Source organism: Galeopterus variegatus, unplaced genomic scaffold, assembly GCF_000696425.1.
Source record: "Galeopterus variegatus unplaced genomic scaffold, G_variegatus-3.0.2 Scaffold489, whole genome shotgun sequence".
Classification (NCBI taxonomy): Eukaryota; Metazoa; Chordata; class Mammalia; order Dermoptera; family Cynocephalidae; genus Galeopterus; species Galeopterus variegatus.
In genome coordinates this window covers 372575-391201 of record NW_007726600.1, presented here as the reverse complement: position 1 = coordinate 391201, position 18627 = coordinate 372575, and the positions used below count along the sequence as shown (strand labels likewise).

Here is an 18627-nt window from a genome sequence, read left to right as displayed (position 1 = left end):
CCCTCCTTCTCTATCGTGGGCAACGGCTAAGTTCGGAGGCCAAAAGAAAACGGTAACTAACACTTTCCAGGCGCCTGGACCGAGTTGTGGGGGCAGATGTGTAAATTTGCAACTTCCTGGTCCCAGGAAGACCCAGACATGCCATTTCATCCTTTCTTCCATCTTAGTCCTCCCAGCGTGGGCGTTAGAGGCGAGAAGAGAGCCTAGACCAGACTTCCCACAACCAAAATGGCGGCCGTGCACTTCTTGCCCACAGTTGACCCTTTCGCTGCCGTTTAATCTCCATGGTAACACTGCCAGCTCCTTCATCCTCGGCTTAGGACCGATGTGTGGCGAAATAGAGAGCATTTCCCTCCCCCTCGTTTTTGCGACAGTTGCAGCGAAAGTCACGGCAGTTGAGGCTTGGGTCAGCTGATTTACTGCGGCGGCGGCGGCGGCGGCGGCAGCGGCAACAACGGCAACAGCTCCTTGCAGTGTCGGTGGGGAGACGGCGGCTGGTCAGGGCTTGCGGTCCCAAAGGTTTTCTCACCCAGATTTGCGCACCTCACATCCTCCTTAGGTACGCCCTCGCCTTGTCCTCCTTTGCCGGAGCGCCCACGGTGGTCTGACAGACAACATCGCGGCATGAGATGAAGCTGTGACAGGTAAGGGGGCTTTCGAACTTTCCCTAAGGAAACCCCAGCTCGGGATGTGCCTGCACGGTGGAGGTCAGGGGTCGGGGTCAAGGGTCACCATCCCGGGGGCGGTGCCTGCTGTCAAATCGCTGCTGCTGGAAGCTCTGTTCTGTGCTTCGCCTGCAGGTTCAGGCCCACAGCTAGGCGCCTTTACTAGGAGCGTGGGGGGGTGCCCGCAGGGCTGTTTGGGGCTCTCTTGCCTGGTGAGTGATACTTGTTTCTGGTGACAGTGGCTTTGATTTTGAGGACAATCTGTCTTGCTCCCAGGACATTCTACGCGGTGGAGGTGGTTTGTGATGATCGTGGGTGGTTATTGGGAGTGCTTTTGGGTAATGTGCTTGCTTTGGGGGATACATATGGTCTCTCTTTACCTGTTGGTACTACTTTTTAGTTTGTCCTTGCTTCAGGTACTGAGATATCTGTTAGTTTCATCTTTGAGATGCCACCTGCCTGTTCTCATATTTTTGCACTAGGACTTGGTCCGAGAGGATACCTGCCACTCCCGTTCACTTACTAACGGGTCCCAGGGTTCTGAAGCTATGTTTGGAGTGAGCACTACCTACCCTGCTTTTGATTAAAAAATGCTTTATGTTTTTGACTTACTCGCTATGTCAGTTTCTCAGGTCCTAGGCAGAATTTGCTGGTTCTTATAGTCTGAAATTATGGAAGCTACAGATGCATCATGGGCTGCACTGGTATTGTTGATACTGCTGATTTTAGGGTTTTGTTAGTGGCAGCTACAGCTTCCCCTTACTGTAATATTTGCCATGAGACAAAAAAGGTAAACTATCACTCTTTCAGAGATGTTCATTTCTTAGGATTTTATGGACAAGATTGCAAGAATCGCCTGTTGTGTGAAAGAAATTGACTGAATTTTTGACATTTTGTTACACAAAAGTTCTTTTTTTATAATATAATATTAAGGGCCAGCCCCGTGGCTCACTTGGGAGAGTGCGGCGCTGATGGCGCCAAGGCCGCGGGTTCAGATCCTACATAGGGATGGCCGGTGCACTCACTGGCTGAGTGTGGTGCAGACCCCACCGTGCTGAGGGTTGCAATCCCTTCCCAGTCAGAGAAGAAAAAAAGTCATAATGATAAGAATTCTTGTTTTTTCCACATTTTTTTTGGCAGCTGGCCAGTACAAGAGTGTTATTGGCACCATTCCACATTTTAAAGTGTATAATTTTAATATTATATTATTATTATTGTTATTTTGACTGGTAAGGGGATCACAACCCTCAGCATGGTGGGGTCTGCACCACACTCAGCCAGTGAGGGCACCGGCCATCCCTATGTAGGATCTGAACCCGGGGCCTTGGTGTTATCAGCACTGCACTCTCCCGAGTGAGCCACGGGCCGGCCCTACACAAAAGTTCTAATTTGGATCTGCTTCTTGCTTTATAAGCAAACTTGTGACAGTTTGAAGGTAGAGGGCAGCTTAAAAGTGAAAATAATATGTTGAAAATGGCTTTATAACGAAGAATCAAAAACTGCCTTGATTTCATCAAAAATAACAGATCTTAGTTATTTTTAAGTTGGGAAAATGAACCAGTATAAATAGATGGTAAATGCCTCGTTGTTAATGTCAATTAGAGATGTGGTAGAGAAATTCATTGGGTTGTTTGTTTTCAAAACGCTCCAGAGCCCTACTTAACAGGAAAACTAGAGTATATACTTTATTTTTTCTTATTGCCACCTGTAGCTATATTTTAAAAGATCTTCATGACTGGATGAATCAAAGGGGCTGGGCTTTGTCTTGCTTGAATATCAATATGGGGATTTAACTTAAAGTTTTGGATAGTGAGCCTGTTTCTTACAGTTTTCTTTTTTTTTTTCTTTTGTCTTTTTTCCGTGTCCGGCAACGGATCGCAACCCTCAGTGTTGCCCCCGTACCGGACCGGGGACCGGCAACGGGATTGCAAGCCTCGGTGTTGCTCCCGCGCCTCGCTCAGCCAGTGAGCGGGAGCCGGTCTGTATGTAGGACCCTCGGACGGGAGCGCCGCCGCGCTTCCCAAGCGGCGCACTATCCAGTGCGCCACCGGGCCGGCCCCAGTTTTCTTTTATCTTGGATGTAAGTTTTGTTTTGAAATTAAAGTGGGATGGTTTCTCCGTGCAACAGGCTTAGCATTGAAAACCTTAAAAGTAGTGGATTTATTTTGTGCCTTCCTTATGAGAGGGTAGGATGACGTTTAGCTTTAATAATGTGCTATATGTTACGTGTGAGTCCTTAAAGTTTGTTTTGGACCTCAGGTGCAGAGGATTGAGTTTATTTTACTCAATTCAGTGGTCATCATTGGACTGTTCCAGGTTTTCTCCCTGTTTTTTTTTTAGGTTTTCTCCCTTTTTTTTTTTTTTTTTTTTTTTTATTCATTGCCTATTATTTCCAAGTCCCATTCCATTTTCTTGCTTATCAATACATTGGCAACCATTTTGTGTGGTGTTTATCCTTCTATTTGTATGTGTTATTAAATGTATATTGTTTTGATATATATAATATGTAATAACTGGGCTGGCTGGTTATTCAGTTGGTTTAGAGTATGTTGTTATAACACCAAGGTCAAGGGTTTGGATCCTCGTACTGGCCAGCCACCAAAAAAAAAAGTATATTGTTTGGGTGCCCACATTTTTAACTTACAGAGATGATGTCATGCTATATATCTCTTTAAATATTTTTTCTCTCCCTGCTGTGTTTTGAAGATCTATTTATGTTGCTGTTTATGGGTTCTGACTGCTGCACAATATTTCTACACTTAATCAGTCTACTTTCCTCTTGGTGCTTGGTGTATACCCATATTATCTTCGTTTTCCTATCACTATAGATAATACTATGATAAACATGCCCGTTAGACTTCTGTGATACTATATTGTACCCAGGAATGTGACTTCTGGATCACTGTGTATATTCATATGTTTTATTGAAGCACTGCCAGATGTGTTCCAAAACAAGCTGCAGTGGTCTATACTCATGCAGGCAGTTCATGAGAGTTCCTGTATCCTTATGTCCCCACCAATGCTTGGTATTTTTCAGTACCCTTATTTTCCCAGACTAATAGATTAGAAAATATAATCACATTTTAAATTACAATTCATTATTACTCATAAATTTGAGCATTTCTTCATGTGTGTTTTATTTTTAGGGGTTTTTTCCTTTGTAAAATTTTCTGCTTATCCCTTTACCCATTTTTATTTTAGGGTTTCTGTCCTTTATTGTTGGTTTGCAGAAGTTTCTTGTATTTCCTATATACTGGTCCTTTAAGTATTACAAGTATATTTGTTTCTAATCTGTCACTTGTCTGTAACCTTTTTCATCATATCCTTCATTGAATAGAAATCAATTTTGATATAATTAAATAAAACATTTTTTTTTGGCCATATGATTTTTATTTTGGGGGTTTTGTTTCAGAAGTCTTTCCCCAACTCTGTGTCACAAAGTTTCTCTCCTATGTTATGTACTACTAACTTCACAGTTTTCTTTTAAGCTTGTAAGTCTTTAATACATCCAGAGTCTACCTTTTTATGTGTCACAAAGTAGTGATCCAGTTTGTTTTCTGTATAGTGTGTCAATTTTCCTAGTGTCATTCTTTCCTTTCCCCATAGATAATACGCCACACTTGTTGTATATTATGTTCTCATATTCTAGATACTGTGAACATGGAGTCCTGTTCCTTTGATTTGTCTGTTTTTGCTGTAACACCATGCTGTTTTAATACTATGGTTTTATAGTACATTTTTTCCCCTACACAAATATTCTTCCATTTTATTTTGTTTTATCTTTTTTGATATAATTATAGATTTACAGGAGTTTGCAAAAACAGTACACAGAGGTCTCTTTTCCCCCAGTCATTACATTTTTATACAGCTTCACCCTATTTCCCTTGATGGTTACATTTTATACTGTGGTACAATACCAAAACCAAGAAATTGATGTTTGTGCCATGCCTATGTATAGTTCTGTGCCATTTTATCACCTGTGTAGTTTCCTGTAACCACCAGTGCAATCAAGATACAGAATTATTCCATCACCATGAAGATACCCTTTGTGTTACACCTTTCTAGTCACATCCACCTCTCTTCCCCCTACCATCAGTAATTACTAATCAATTTTCTGTCTTTATAATTTTGTCATTACAAGAACACTATATAAATGGAATCATACAGCTGTCTTCCTTAAGGGTTTTTCTTTTTTCTTTTTTTTTTTTTTCCTTTTTGTCTTTTTTCGTGACCGGCAATGGATCGCAACCCTCAGTGTCGCGCCTGTACCGGACCGGGACCGGCCATGGGATCGCAACCCTCGGCGTTGCTCCCGCCCCTCGCTCAGCCAGTGAGCGGCCGGTCTGTATGTGGGATCCGAACCCTCGGCGGGAGCGCCACCGTGCTTCCCAAGTGGCGCACTATAGCAGTGCGCCACCGGGCCGGCTCGGGTTTTTCTTTTTTCTAAACATTTTGAATACAGACAAACAATATAAACCACTATTAGTGGGAGCGAAAAGTTCACACTATTGAAATATCACTTTACTTAAGAGACAGTTTTGTGATTTGTTAACAGACCTTGATGAGTGTAGTAGTGATTACATCAGCTAGTTTACTTCATAGGTCCTAAGATATGTTTTACTGTGTGTCACAGATAGACTAAAGGAGACAGGAATAGAGGCAAAACCTGAAGCTGGGGAAAAAAACAAGTAGTATTTTTCTTTTTTTTTGAGACTGGCTGTACCGCGTTCAGCCAGTGAGTGCAGCGGCCATCCCTATGTAGGATCCGAACCCGTGGCGGGAGCGCTGCTGCGCTCCCAGCACCGTACTCTCCTGAGTGCGCCACGGGCTCGGCCCAAACAAGTAGTATTTTAATAGGGATTTGGTTAAGGAGACTTACAGAAATTATTGACATTTGCCTTGGATTGGGTGTCCCCACAAAACTTGACCCCCGACTGTGACAATGTTGAGAGGGTGGGAAATCCTACTATGGTAATTCAAAAATGGGGCCTTGAACAGGCGATTAGATTGTAGGACCATGCCATAGTGAATGGTTTAAAAATGGTGGTCATGGCGTGGTTTGGAGGGCTTTGAAAGGAGAGTGCAGGAGGAGCTGTCTCTCTCTGATGATGCCATGTTGCAGTGTGGGACCCCAGGGTCACGGTCACCACCACCAAGACTTTCACCAGCTGTGTTGCCTGAACTTTGGACTTTCCAGCCTCCAAAACTATATGCGATACATTTTGTTTCCTTTATAAATCACCTAATTCCAAGTATTTTGTTATAAGCAAAAAAACGGGACCAATACAACATTATTCTAGAAAAATTAATTGATAAACTCTCCTGTGAAATCCAAAGCATGTAAAATTAAGGTATACCTTAATTTGCTGATGGGTACATTTTCTAATCTAAAGCAAACATATTTCTTTTATTAATTTGTCCATTTATTGAATAAGTATTTGGGATGATGTATTACATTTCTGTTGCTTATAACAAGATACATGGAACTGGGTGATTTATAAACAAAAACGAAATTTATTGCTTACAGTTTCTGAGGCTGGGAAGTCCAAAGTACAAGGAAAACATCTGGTGGTGGTTATAGTGACCCAGTGTTTTCACATTGCAAGATGGTGGAAGCAAAGAGAGCACGAGAGAGACTTTCTTCTCTCTTCTTTTAAATCCCTCAGAACCACACCCCTGACCACCATTTTTCGTCCATTCACTACTGCATGGTCCTACAATCCAGTCACCTCTTTAAGGCTCCACCCTTTAATCACTATAACAGGATTTTCCACCCTCCTAACGGTCACAGTGGGGGCCAAGTTTCTAATACATAAAACTTAGGGGATAGAATTCAAGCTTCAGTGAGTTTTGGTGGGGGGTATAATTCAATCCACTACAGATGCCTTCTGTGTGGCAGGAATTCTAGGCACTGGGAATAGAATAAAGAACAAAACAAACACAAATCTTCATCTTCATAGAGCTTACATTATAGCAGGAGAGACAGATGATAAATACATAGGTAAAACATATGGAATGTTAAATGATTGTAAGTGCTCTGTTTGGGTGGTGGATTTTGCAGTTTATGATGTTCAAGAAAGGCCTCAGTGAGGTGGTGATATTTTAGCAGAGACCTGAAGAGAGTGAGGGAGTGGGCCATGAAGAAGTCTAGGGTAACACTGTTTTGAGGTGAGAGTTTGCTTGGTATCTTTGAGGAACACCAAGGAATCAGAGCAGATGGAAAAGAGTAAGCAAGAGAGAGAACAACTGCCTCATTTCGGTAGGACAGGCAGTTGTGTAGAGTTTGGCTTTTACTCTGCATGAGATGGGAAACCATGGGAAGATTTTGAGATGTGGTCATGGAGTGATTATGTTTTAAATAGCATCACTCTGTGTTTTGTGTTGAGATTGTAAGGGGGTAAGCATGGAAACAGGGAGACCAGTTAGAAGGCTGTTTTGTCTCTGGTGGGAGATGCTGGTGATTTAGAATGGGGTGGTTGTAGTGAAGGTGCTGAGGAGGAGTCATTGGATTCTGGATATACTTGGAAGGTATAACCAGTAGAGTTTGATGATGGATTGGGATGTGGAATGTGTGTGCGAGAAACGAATTAAAGATGATTCTAGGAATTTTAGCTTGTGGAGCTATAAAAATGAAGTTGCCATTAATTGAAATGGGGGAGACTGGGGAAGGGGCAGGTTTGGGAAGAAGACCAAGGACTCACTTTTGGACATGTCATGTTTGAGAAACTTGTTAGCTGTATACAAAAGTAGATGTTGAATAGGAAGTTGCATGTGTGAGTTTGGAGTTCAAAGGGAGCCCCAAGCTCCCTTTAGAGTTATTTAAAGCTGTGAGACTTGATTAGATCACTGAGGAAGGGAGTGTTGCCAGGGAAGAGAAGTCCAAGGAGTAAGCTCTGGGTGTACCAATATCTAGAGGTTAAAAAAAAAAAAAAAGAGGAAGAAGTGAGACTAAAGTCAGAGAAGTAGAAGGAAAGTTAGGAAAAGTCTGAAGAGTTGGAGACTAAGTAAAGAAATGTTTCAAGGAGGGAATATGAACTATGTTGAATGATGTTGGTATGTCAAGTGAGATGAGGATTAGGACTTGACATTGGATTTAGCAATGGGAGGTCTTTGGTGACCTTGTCAAGATCAGTTTTTGTGACAGGCAGAGCACTTTTCCATAGGCTATAAGCAGGAGGGTGATGTTACAAATGTGGACACTCTGGTTTGGAGAGGTTACATATTTCTCCAGAGTTTACAAGTAGTAAATGGGGGTGTTGGGTTCTTCCCTGGTCAGTGTGACTTTCAAACCTTCACACTTACCTAGCTAGTGTTTCTTACTGATACCTAGAATATTGTGACTATTCATTTTCCAGTTTGGGAAAGCATATTTGTTTCTTCTTTTTCTCAGTAGTTTAATTCATTTTGCATACAATGAGACATTTCAGTGCTCAATTTAGAGTTTTGTTGGCAGTGTGAGGGAAAGAAGTAGGAATGGGGCTGGCTGATTATATCAGTTGGTTACAGCACGATGTTATAACACTGAGGTCAAGGATTTGGATCCCTGTACGATTGGACAGGTGAGTGACAGGAGAAAGTTGAAATTGGTTCTACCAGATAGAATCTATTTCCTCTAAAAAGTTAGGACTTGGTGGATATAGTTTGCTTTTAGCTTAATCAGTAACTCTTGAAATTGACGTAAGTTGGTGATGGATATAGAATAAGTGGAAGATTTCAGAGATCCTAATGGCAGCTTGCAGAAATTTAAAACATGATTTATATGCCTCAAAATCCATGAATCACTTTTAAAATTGTGGTTTATTGTTGACCAGATAGCTCTGCAGTTCTTCAAAACCTGTCTCTCATGTGCTCAGGGCTGTTTTAGCAATAAGAAATAAGTGTAGTTCCTGTTGCCATCTGCTCATTCCACATGTTCTTTTGAAACTGAATACTGGAAGTTCCTTTAACAAAGCAGTCCTAAAGTGTCAGGTTAATTGTGAGTATACATATTTCTTGCCACCCAAATAAGAATGTATAATCTTGTCAGCTGCTTAAGTGTTCAGAAGGTTGTGTCCCTGACAGAAACCTTTGTTCTAAGGAAGCAGCTGAGTAATTTCTTCAGTGCATTTTGTGACCTAGCTTTCTCATCTCAGTATTATAAACAAAGTCTTCATTATCTGCCTCAGTTTTTTCCAAGTCTTCAATAAATTGGTAGCAAAGGCACAAACAATGAAAATTCATAATCTTTTTGATCACTTTCACCTCATACTATGAGCTTGACTTGGATGCACTCTGTTGATGTAGGAATATTCTCTGAGAATTTGAATAAACCTTTACAAACTTTTTTTCTTCTTTCCTTGCAGTTGTGACAAGTATGTGTAGCTATTTAGTGTTCAGTTCTTGCTTCTTATATTCCCATTGGTACTCTGGTTCACATGTGCCCATTCTCATGAGAGAGAATTTGAGTTTGTGTTTGCCTGCAAATCACAGGGGAACTGCCTGGGGCATAGGCAGTACACAGACTGAGAAGATATTGACTCTCCTGTGAAAATGCTTGTATTCGTAGGATAGAAATGCATCTTGCTTTGGCATTTGAGAGTTAGAAAAACAATGTGGAGAAATTAACATTGATCTGATACTAGATTTTTCATACATAGTCATAACTGTTTATAGCTTTTAGAAATCACAAGCATACCAGTATCACATGGGATATTGTGGAACAGGATGGTCTTATCAGAGTATCGCCCCATAGGTTATTAATAGTTTCAAAGGAAAAAAAAAATACAGTTACAGTGGAAATATCTGGTAGTCACTACCTTAATCAAGTGGTTGAAGGTGGCATCACTAATAGTAGGATAATGTGACCTGACATGCTTCCTGTGGTGATGCAGTGTGAAGTGTAAAACATCACCTATAGAGTATTCTTGCCATAAATGTTGGTCTAAATGATGCCTTTACATCTAACTTCCAGTTTATAGAAAAAACAGGTGATAGAGGAACAAGATAAATGACATCATAAAAAACAATCAGAAAAATATCAAATGTTCTACAAGCAATTGGTTCTATTTTGTTTCTTAAAGTTAATATGGAAAAAAATGAGGTGGGAGCATTCTGGAACAAAAGAGACTAAAGAGATATAACAACAGTTTAAAGTCTGTTCAGGCTGTCATAACAAAATACCACAGAATTCAGGGCTTAAACAACAGGAGTTTATCTTCTCACAGTTCTGGAGGCTAGAAATCCCAGATCTTCTCACAGTTCTGGAGAAGAAACAGTTTGTTTGAGGTGAGGGCTCTCTAGCTGGCTTGCAGATGGCTGCCTTCTCACTGTGTTCTTACAGCAGTGGAGAGGGAGAGAGCTCTGGTCTCTTCCTCTTGTAAGGGCACCAGCCCTATCACGTTAGGGCCCTTCCTGTGTGACCTCATTTACCTGTATCACCTTCTCATCGTCCCTGTCTCCAAATACAACACATTGGAGGTTAAGGCTTCAGTGTACCAATTTTGGGAAGACACAAACATTCAGTCCATAAGAACAAAATGCAGTGTGTAAAACTTGAGTATTTTGTTTATAGGTTTGTGAAAAAAAGTTATAGAAGACATTTTGTAGACAGCCAAAGTAATTTGAATATGGACTGGATTGTAGATGCTATTAGAGAATTATTAAGGTGTTGATTATGGCAATTGTGATAATAGCATGGTGTTTACGAAGGAGAAGGCCCTTATTTTTAATTTCTATATTTAAAAATATTTAGGGGTGACTTGTTATGATTTATGTTGGTTATTTTCAAATGGCTCAGCAAAAAAACTAGTTTGTATATGTATGTGTGTATATATGCATGCATATACACAGCATATGTGTAGACATAAATATTGACAAGGGAAATATGATAAGATATTTATTGAGTGATCTTTATCCTATTCTTTGAACTTTTTGTATATTTGAGGTTTTTCATAGTAAAAATTTAGAGGGAATAACGGGAAAAGTAAATTTCATCTCAATTTTTTTTTTGGCAGCTGGCTGTTAAAGGGATGAAACCACTGATGTTGATGTTATCAGCACCACACTCTACCCAACTGAGCTAACTGGCCCGCCCCTTAAATTTTTTTTTTTTTTTTTGGCAGCTGGCTGTTAAAGGGATGAAACCCCTGATGTTGATGTTATCAGCACCCCACTCTACCCAACTGAGCTAACTGGCCCGCCCCTTAAATTTTTTTTTTTTTTTTTGGCAGCTGGCTGGTGTGGGGATCTGAACCCTTGACCTTACATTTTTCTTTTTTAAAGTCACAATCAAATTAAGAAAACCCAAACCTAAAGTAAAACAGGGACAAAAGATCTTCCCTTATTTCAAATTTTTCCTAGAGCTTTTTAGGCCTTCATTTATCTAGGCAGAAGAAAGGTGAGAACATAGGAAAAAGATAATTGGGATAGTACGCTATACCAGAAAAATAGAGTGTTGAGGACTAGCAAATAATGAGCAGTGTCAAACTAGCAGCTACACAGTATATATAAGAAGACTAGGTTTAGGAAGAATAGGTATCAACAGACAATTAATGCCAAAGCATTTTCTCTTTCTTCACTTTTCTCGTAAGGCATTGCTTTTCTCTGCAATGTTAGAGAGTTCTGCCCTGCAGTATTATTTTGGAAAGATTGTTGACTTCTTCATGTAGTGGGAGATCGTGGGTGTCCTTACATTAATCTATTTGAGAATAGAAACTATAGTACATGAGGCCTATTATAGTAAGGAAATGGAAGCACCAAGTTAAAGACCACAGGTTTCAAAATGTTCATTGTAATATGTGTGAGAGATAGAGATTGATTGATTAATTATTATTAGATTTACAAGTACAAGTAGGGACCAGTAACAAGTGAAGGTGTTTTGGCCAAAAAATGGGATGTAAACATGTTTGAAGGACAATGACTAATTTCGTAGAAAGATTGAAATAGACAGTGAGAGCATTAAGGGAGTAATAGACTTGAAAAAATCCAGAAGTTGTTAAATTTAGCAATAAAGATGAGATCTTTTTTCATCAAAAGGATTAAATTAGAATTGTGTGTGAAACTCTTAACACAGTGCTTGGTACTCAGCGAAAGCTTAATAATGCTAGTTATTGTTCTTTGTTTATTCATTGAATGAATATAAATGAGGGGGCTTTAAGAAGTTTATGAAAGATGGAATTAAAAGATAAAAATAAAAAATATCAACTTTATTTCTCAATAAAAGCTTCATTAAGTTCAAACACTTTTATAGGTGAGGATGCCAGCCGTTTAGGCCTTCCCTAAATAACTGAGGGTTTTGGGAATTTAACCATGCCAATGCAGTTTTTTTTGCATTATCATCTGAAGAAAAATGGGTGCCCTGTCAAGATTTTTTAAGATTAGTAAACAAAAAGAAGTCAGAAGGAGCCCAGTAAGGAATGTAAGGTGGATGTCTACTGATTTCCCATTGGAACTCTTGCAAAATTGCTCTTGTTTGATGAGAGAATGGGGGAGGACACTCTGGTGGACCTTCCCCGGGCATTTTGCTGGTAAAGCTTTGGCTAACTTTCTCAGAACACTCTCATAATAAGCAGATGTTATCATTCCTTGGTCCTCCAGAAAGCCAACAAGCAAAATGTCTTGAGCATTCCAAAAAACCGTTGCCATGAACTTTACTCTTCACCGGTCCACTTTTGCATTGACTGGACCACTTCCACCTCTTCATAGCCATTGCTTTGATTGTGCTTTGTCTTCAGAATCATACTAGTAAAATGACGTTTCATCTCCTGTTACAGTTCTTCAAAGAAATGCTTCAGAGTCTTGATCCCACTTGTTTAAGTTTTTCGTTGAAAGCTCTGCTCTTGTCTGCAGCTGGTCTGGGTGTAACAGTTTTGGCACCCATCTAACAGAAATTTGCTCAACTGTTATTTTTCTGTCAGAATTGTGTGAGCTGAACCAGTTGAGATGTCTGTGGTGTTGGCTATTGTTTCTGCTGTTAGTCTTCAATCAGGGTATAAATAAGATTAATTTTTTCTTAGCAAATTGATGTGAATGGTCTACCGCTGTGGGCTTCATTTTCAACATCATCTCGTCCCTTCTTAAAAGGAGTTAACCATTTGTAAACTGTTATTTCTTTAGGGCATTTTCTCCATAAACCTTTTGTGGACATCAGTGATTTCACCATTCTTCCACCCAAGCTTCACCATAAATTTGATGCTTGTTCTTGGTTCAATTTTAGCAGAACTCATGTTGCTCTTTTCAAACTGATGTCTTATCCTTCTTAGTGCCTCTAACTAGATCCTGTTCAGACATGTTATAGCAAGTTAGTATATTTACTTTGGTGCAAAAAAATTTTGCAATACATGTCTAGTTTTTTCATAATATGTATTTTCCACGAACTTTCGAAGACCCCCCTTGTATTGACCACAAGTAAAAGAATAACTGTTTTAGGTACTAATAAATCACTTTGTATACTGGTGGAATGCAGTTTGCTTGATTAAATAGCAAAGGTAGTGGTCTTAAATAGACTCTACCCTTGAGGAACAAAGACTTTAGTGAAACAGGTGAATTTTTAAACAACTAACTACACATAGGGTGATGAGTGTTAGGCATCAAGAATTTGTAGTGAAGGGGCCGGCCCGGTGGCGCACTGTAGCAGTGCGCCGCTTGAGAGCGAGGTGGCGCTCCCGCCGAGGGTTCAGATCCCACATACAGACGGGTTCCCGCTCACTGGCTGAGCGAGGTGTGGGAGCAACACCGAGGGTTGCGATCCCGTTGCCGGTCCCGTTGCCAGTCCCGGTCCGGTACGGGCGCGACACTGAGGGTTGTGATCTGTTGCCCGACATGAAAAAAGACAAAAAGAAAAAAAAAAGAATTTGTAGTGAAAACATGGGGTTTAGGACAGGGCATTCACTCAGAGAGGAGCCAGCATATGAAAAGATTATAGGCTAAAGAAATTCTTGTTAAAGTTAAATGTATTGGAAACCCCATGTTATGTGCATATATGTAACTTTAAAACAAAACAAATGAACCTGGTGAGTCAGGGCCACTTAATTTATTCCTTTATTAACTGTATTTTAATGGAAAACACAGAAATGGGAAAAAACCAAGAAGACCCAAAAATTTATCTTGAGAATTTGAATTTTCTCTCAACCCAATCTCTTCCTTCTATTCTCCCTTATCAGAGGCAGCCATTGTTACTGTTTTTAATTTGCTTGATATCATTCCAGAATTATTCTAAGCATGCATACTTGTGTGTGCATGTATCTGTATGTGTACCCACTGTATGTTTTAGAGATTGTTTTATATCACATACTGCAGTGCTCCATTGTAAGGCTTTATCATAATTTATTTAACTAATTCCTAATTGATGGACATTAAGTTCTTTCTATGTACCCTTTAAACATTATAGAAATTCTCAAACATATAAAAATAGAAATGAACACTCTTGTACTAAAAACAGCTTCAATACCTGTTTTCACAGTTTGGGTTCCCTGGTGAGCAGACTCTGAGATGGATACTAATACTCATGTTTATTGGGGAGTACTATTGGGATCAAGACGTAGGAAAAGGAAGCAGGTTTGGCCAAGGGTGAAAATTCAGTGTGGTGAGTCTCAGAGGAGTCTCAGTTGACTATGGAGAGAGTTGTGAAGATGGAATAATCCTTCAGAGATCTCCTGAATTGGTGAGGTGGCCAGGCTTTTATATCTCCACATTGATCAGACATTGGATATGGGCTGTCCCATGGCAGGCGACAGGAGCTTGGGCAAGGCATCTCTCTTTGGCTGAGGCAATCATTAGTGGGTGGTGACAATCCAGGGCTGTCTGCTGGAACCTCTCTCAGCAATTGTTTAATAAGTCCTTCATTCCTGAAGGACAATCTGGGCACATAGTGTCCTTTGTACTTAATGATCCAGTAATATCTTCATCCCTTCCAACACCTCTTACGCCATATTCCCGTCCTTCTTGCATGTGCCGCAGATCCAAAACATATGGTTTTATCTCTAAACCCTTCGGTTCCACTTTTCTTTTAGTGAATGCTATGTTTTAGTAAACCTGTGATTAACTGGATTGCCTGGATAATGAAGTTTTCTGGTAAGCAGAATTTTGTGGTGAACAAAGACAATACATTAGTTCCTTGGTATCTGTGGGGGATTGGTTCCAGGCCCCCCATCAGACATGAAAATCTGAAGATGGTCAAGTCCCTTAAATAAAATGGTGTAGTATTTTCATATAACCTACACACATCCTCTCATATACTTTAAATAATCTCTAGATTACTTTTAATACCTAATAGAATGTAAATGCTATGAAATAGTTGTTATATTGTATTGGTTTTTAAATCTGTATTATTTTTTATTATTATATTGTTATTTTTCATTTTTCTTCCAAATATTTTCCATCCACAGTTGGTTGAATCTGCAGTTGCAGAACCTGCGGATAGGGAGGATTGACTGTAGAGAATAATGATGAGTGTTTCATTAGTAATCAGGAGATCTGTGTTTGCCTTTGAGCTCTGATATCAGTTTGCCGTGTGATCTTGAGAGAGTTGCTAATGGACCTAAATATCCACCAAAGTAAAAAATCTGCAAGATGGTAATGAGCTTTACTTTTCTTTATTCTAGATTGGGAAATCAGATTATTTTTTGTCAATTAGAAAAGCCTTTCTTTTTCAAATGGTTAAATATATATATGTATATAAAAGCAAAACAGCAAGAGGTAGACCCATATTTTATGAACCTTTGAAATAGCTTGGGTTGACAGTGGTTCATTGTAGTCGATTAGAAATCTTGATTCTCCTTTGATCTTAGAATAGGATTTTTAGCTAATGCATGAATGAGCCAAAAGGCTCTTGAGTAGGGGACAACAGTCCACAGATAAGGTTGGCAAAAGCCATCTAATCAATTCTAATCACTGTTTAGGGATGGGATTGTGTACTTTGACTGTTCTAGGTTGCTGGTTTGATTCTGGCTTGAATGACTATTGACTATTTAACCTACCGATTGTTCTTTAGATATGTAAAAAAACTGCTTGAATGCTGTTTAAATATGCTAGGGAAATGGCTGTAGGAAGCATGTAAAAAAGAAAATATTTACTAAGGGCAAGCTGTTTGTTGGTGGATCAACTTAGCTGTTTACAAATTGCATTCTGGAATCTCACATTGTTAATTTTACTGCTATTACTAGTTTTAGTTGTTTAAAGATATACTTAGCTATAATTCACTTCTGTAACATTGCCTGTTTTTATGTCCTTCTTTGATGATTGAATCAACTGATTTTTCTTATGAAACTTCCTTGTCTTGTCAATAAAAAGAAAGGCAGATTTTGAATCAGGGCTGCTCCCCTGATGGGCAGCAGTCCCTCCAGGCCTCATTGATGGTACTTTGAATTCTTTCTCTTTTTTCTGTCTCGGTTACACAGAGGAAAGTGTAACAGTTCATTGCATTTTTGCCATTCATGTGGAACAATTTTTGTTGAGTTCTCTGGTGCCATTTTATGAAAATATTTTCTGAGTTCTAATTTATTTGACATCAGACTATGCCTCTTTTCCTCTTTCGCCTCATTTATGCTCTCACTTTTCCTTCTTGCCTCATGCTTCCCTCCTTCCTGTTTTCTTATCACTCAGCTTCAAAAGTAGTAGTCATCTTCTTGCCTCTGGCCTTATGTATTTCATCAACCCCCATGATCTGTTGCTCTTTCTCTATAATGTCTTGTATTTTTCTTTTAAAGCTGTCATCGTCATAGCTAGACTTCTTATCACTGTGCACCCAGGCTTGTTACAGTAGCATCATATTTGGCTTCTCTGTAGTTTTTTCTCTCTGTTACTCAACCATCATACCATCTCAAAAAGTTTTAGTATATTGCTCCTCTGTTTGGACATCTACTTATTGGACCATTAAGTCTCCTTACTACCTGGCCCAGATGAAGATCACTGTGAAAACTTGTAGTATTTTCTCCCTTCCAAAACCTACAGTTAGTAAATTCTAGGTAAGTATAGAATAATTTATCTTACATATTAGAATCCAAATTTATTGATGACTTGTCTGGGCATTAGTATCATAATAATAGTGCCCATCTTTTACTTAGAGAGCTTTTAGTATTTGAAAATGCTTTTTCTTTTCTTTCATTCTTATAGTACCTTTGTGTAAAATCTGTGTCAAAGTCCATGTTTCATTTTTACCAAGTTGGTGCATTGAACAGCAAGTCCTATTTATTGTATCTCTAAAATAGCTCTCATATCCGTATTATTTTCATTCTCATTGTTTTCACCACTAACAACCTTCATCATGTTTATTAAAGACATTTTATGTGGCAGGTACTATGTATGCTAAGCATCATATGGTGGTGAATATGGTGGTTCTTGTTCTCAGGGAAAGACAGCCATTAAACAGAGAAACCCAGAAATAAGTAATGAGAGATTGTAATAAAATTAGATGCCACCATCTCTCACCTTCAGTACTACTATAGCCTCATTGGTCTTCAGGTCCACAGTTTTATCCCTATCCATTGTATTGTAGACAGAGTGATCTTTCTGAAAAGCAAATCCAGATTTAAAACACCTGGCCCGCTTCCCATTGCTGTAGGGTTAAAGTGCAAACTCTTTAAGATGGCTTAAGGGCTGGTCGGTTAGCTCAATTGAGCTAACCTCAATTAAACACAGCCTTATAACCCCAAGGTTACAGGTTTGGATCCCCATACTGGCCAGCTGCCAAAAAACCCCACAAGAGATGGCACACCAAGTGCTTTATAATCTGATGCATGTTGGTCTGTTGGTTCTTGTCCAGCCATTCTGCCTTTTAACTCTGAATGTCAGCCCCGATATTTTCACTGTACAGAAAGAAGTGAGATCTTACCTCTGGAGTTTTGAAAATGTGATTCTCCAAGCCTCTTCCTTGGTTAATTCCTACTCATTCCATTCATCATTTCTTATAGGAATTCACAATTGGTCTACACTGAAGTCTAGGTTAGAGGATCTTTGTTTTGTGTTTCTGTAAGTCTTTGAGTCTTCTATCATACTCTGTGCTAATTGTTTGTACGTACTCATTCCATTCATCATTTCTTATAGGAATTCACAATTGGTCTACACTGAAGTCTAGGTTAGGGGATCTTTGTTTTGTGTTTCTGTAAGTCTTTGAGTCTTCTATCATACTCTGTGCTAATTGTTTGTACGTATATATATTCGTTCCACTGCATAGTTGAATTGTGTCTATTTTATTCACTTTTGTGATAACCTACACCTACTGTGGTATGGCACAAAATGGAAACTTGGGAAATGCTGCTCTAAAATGTGTACTAAGGAAAAACATGGCGGTGGGAAGGGAGTGAGCCACCTGCGCCCAGGGCCGGCAGGATTCCAGAGGCCACCAGCAAGAAGAGGAACTCAGAAAGCCTGATGGTGAGTCAGAATCTCTAGTGTCCTTGCTTGCGCCCGGGGGTAGCTGTTACTACCCAGGTGGATTGCTCTGAAGGATTGCAGAGACCTTGAAGGGGACTCTCAAAATACGTGCACTGAGGTTTGGAGCACGCCATTTTGTGAAATTTACAAAATCCTCCCCAGGAAGAAGCCGCCGAGAGCGGCCACCACTGGGCGCCTGGCCTCGCCACCGCGGCCCTCAGCACCGGGCTGGGCCGTGCAGCCCCGCCTCTGGGACTCGGGGTTCAGCGACTGCGGTATTTGCCGGGGAGGGGGCTGTCACCTCCCCGGCCCCAGGCACTGCTAGAACCGTGAGCTGGAGAGAGACTGAGCAGGCTGCAGCGCGACCAGGAGCCGGGAGCGCCAGGAGCGGCGAGAGGCGGCGGGGCGGCTCTGGCTGTGGAGGCTGCTGCAGGAGCTCAACGCGGGAGCTGGAGGCTGAGACTCACCGGAGGGAGCAGTGCAAGCGCCCCACCATCTTCCCGGTAGGTAATTTTGGACTTGCCTGGCACTAGTGTCCAACTGAGTAGTCACTGAGGTAGCCATACCAAATTGGCAACCCCAGGAACATCTTAGTCAGGCAATAGTGTCAAAC

At 40.3% G+C, this 18627-nt stretch overlaps 1 protein-coding gene across 2 annotated transcripts in view; it reads left to right on the top strand.

Annotated features, from left to right (window-relative positions):
* Positions 1-475: 475 nt before the first annotated feature.
* WDR7 (WD repeat domain 7) overlaps positions 476-18627 on the top strand; it is a 363500-nt gene continuing 345348 nt past the window's right edge. For both annotated transcript variants that reach the window (XM_008569390.1, XM_008569388.1), the window contains exon 1: positions 476-644. The gene's annotated coding sequence lies outside the window, so the exon portion shown is untranslated. The remainder of the gene's footprint in view (positions 645-18627) is intronic.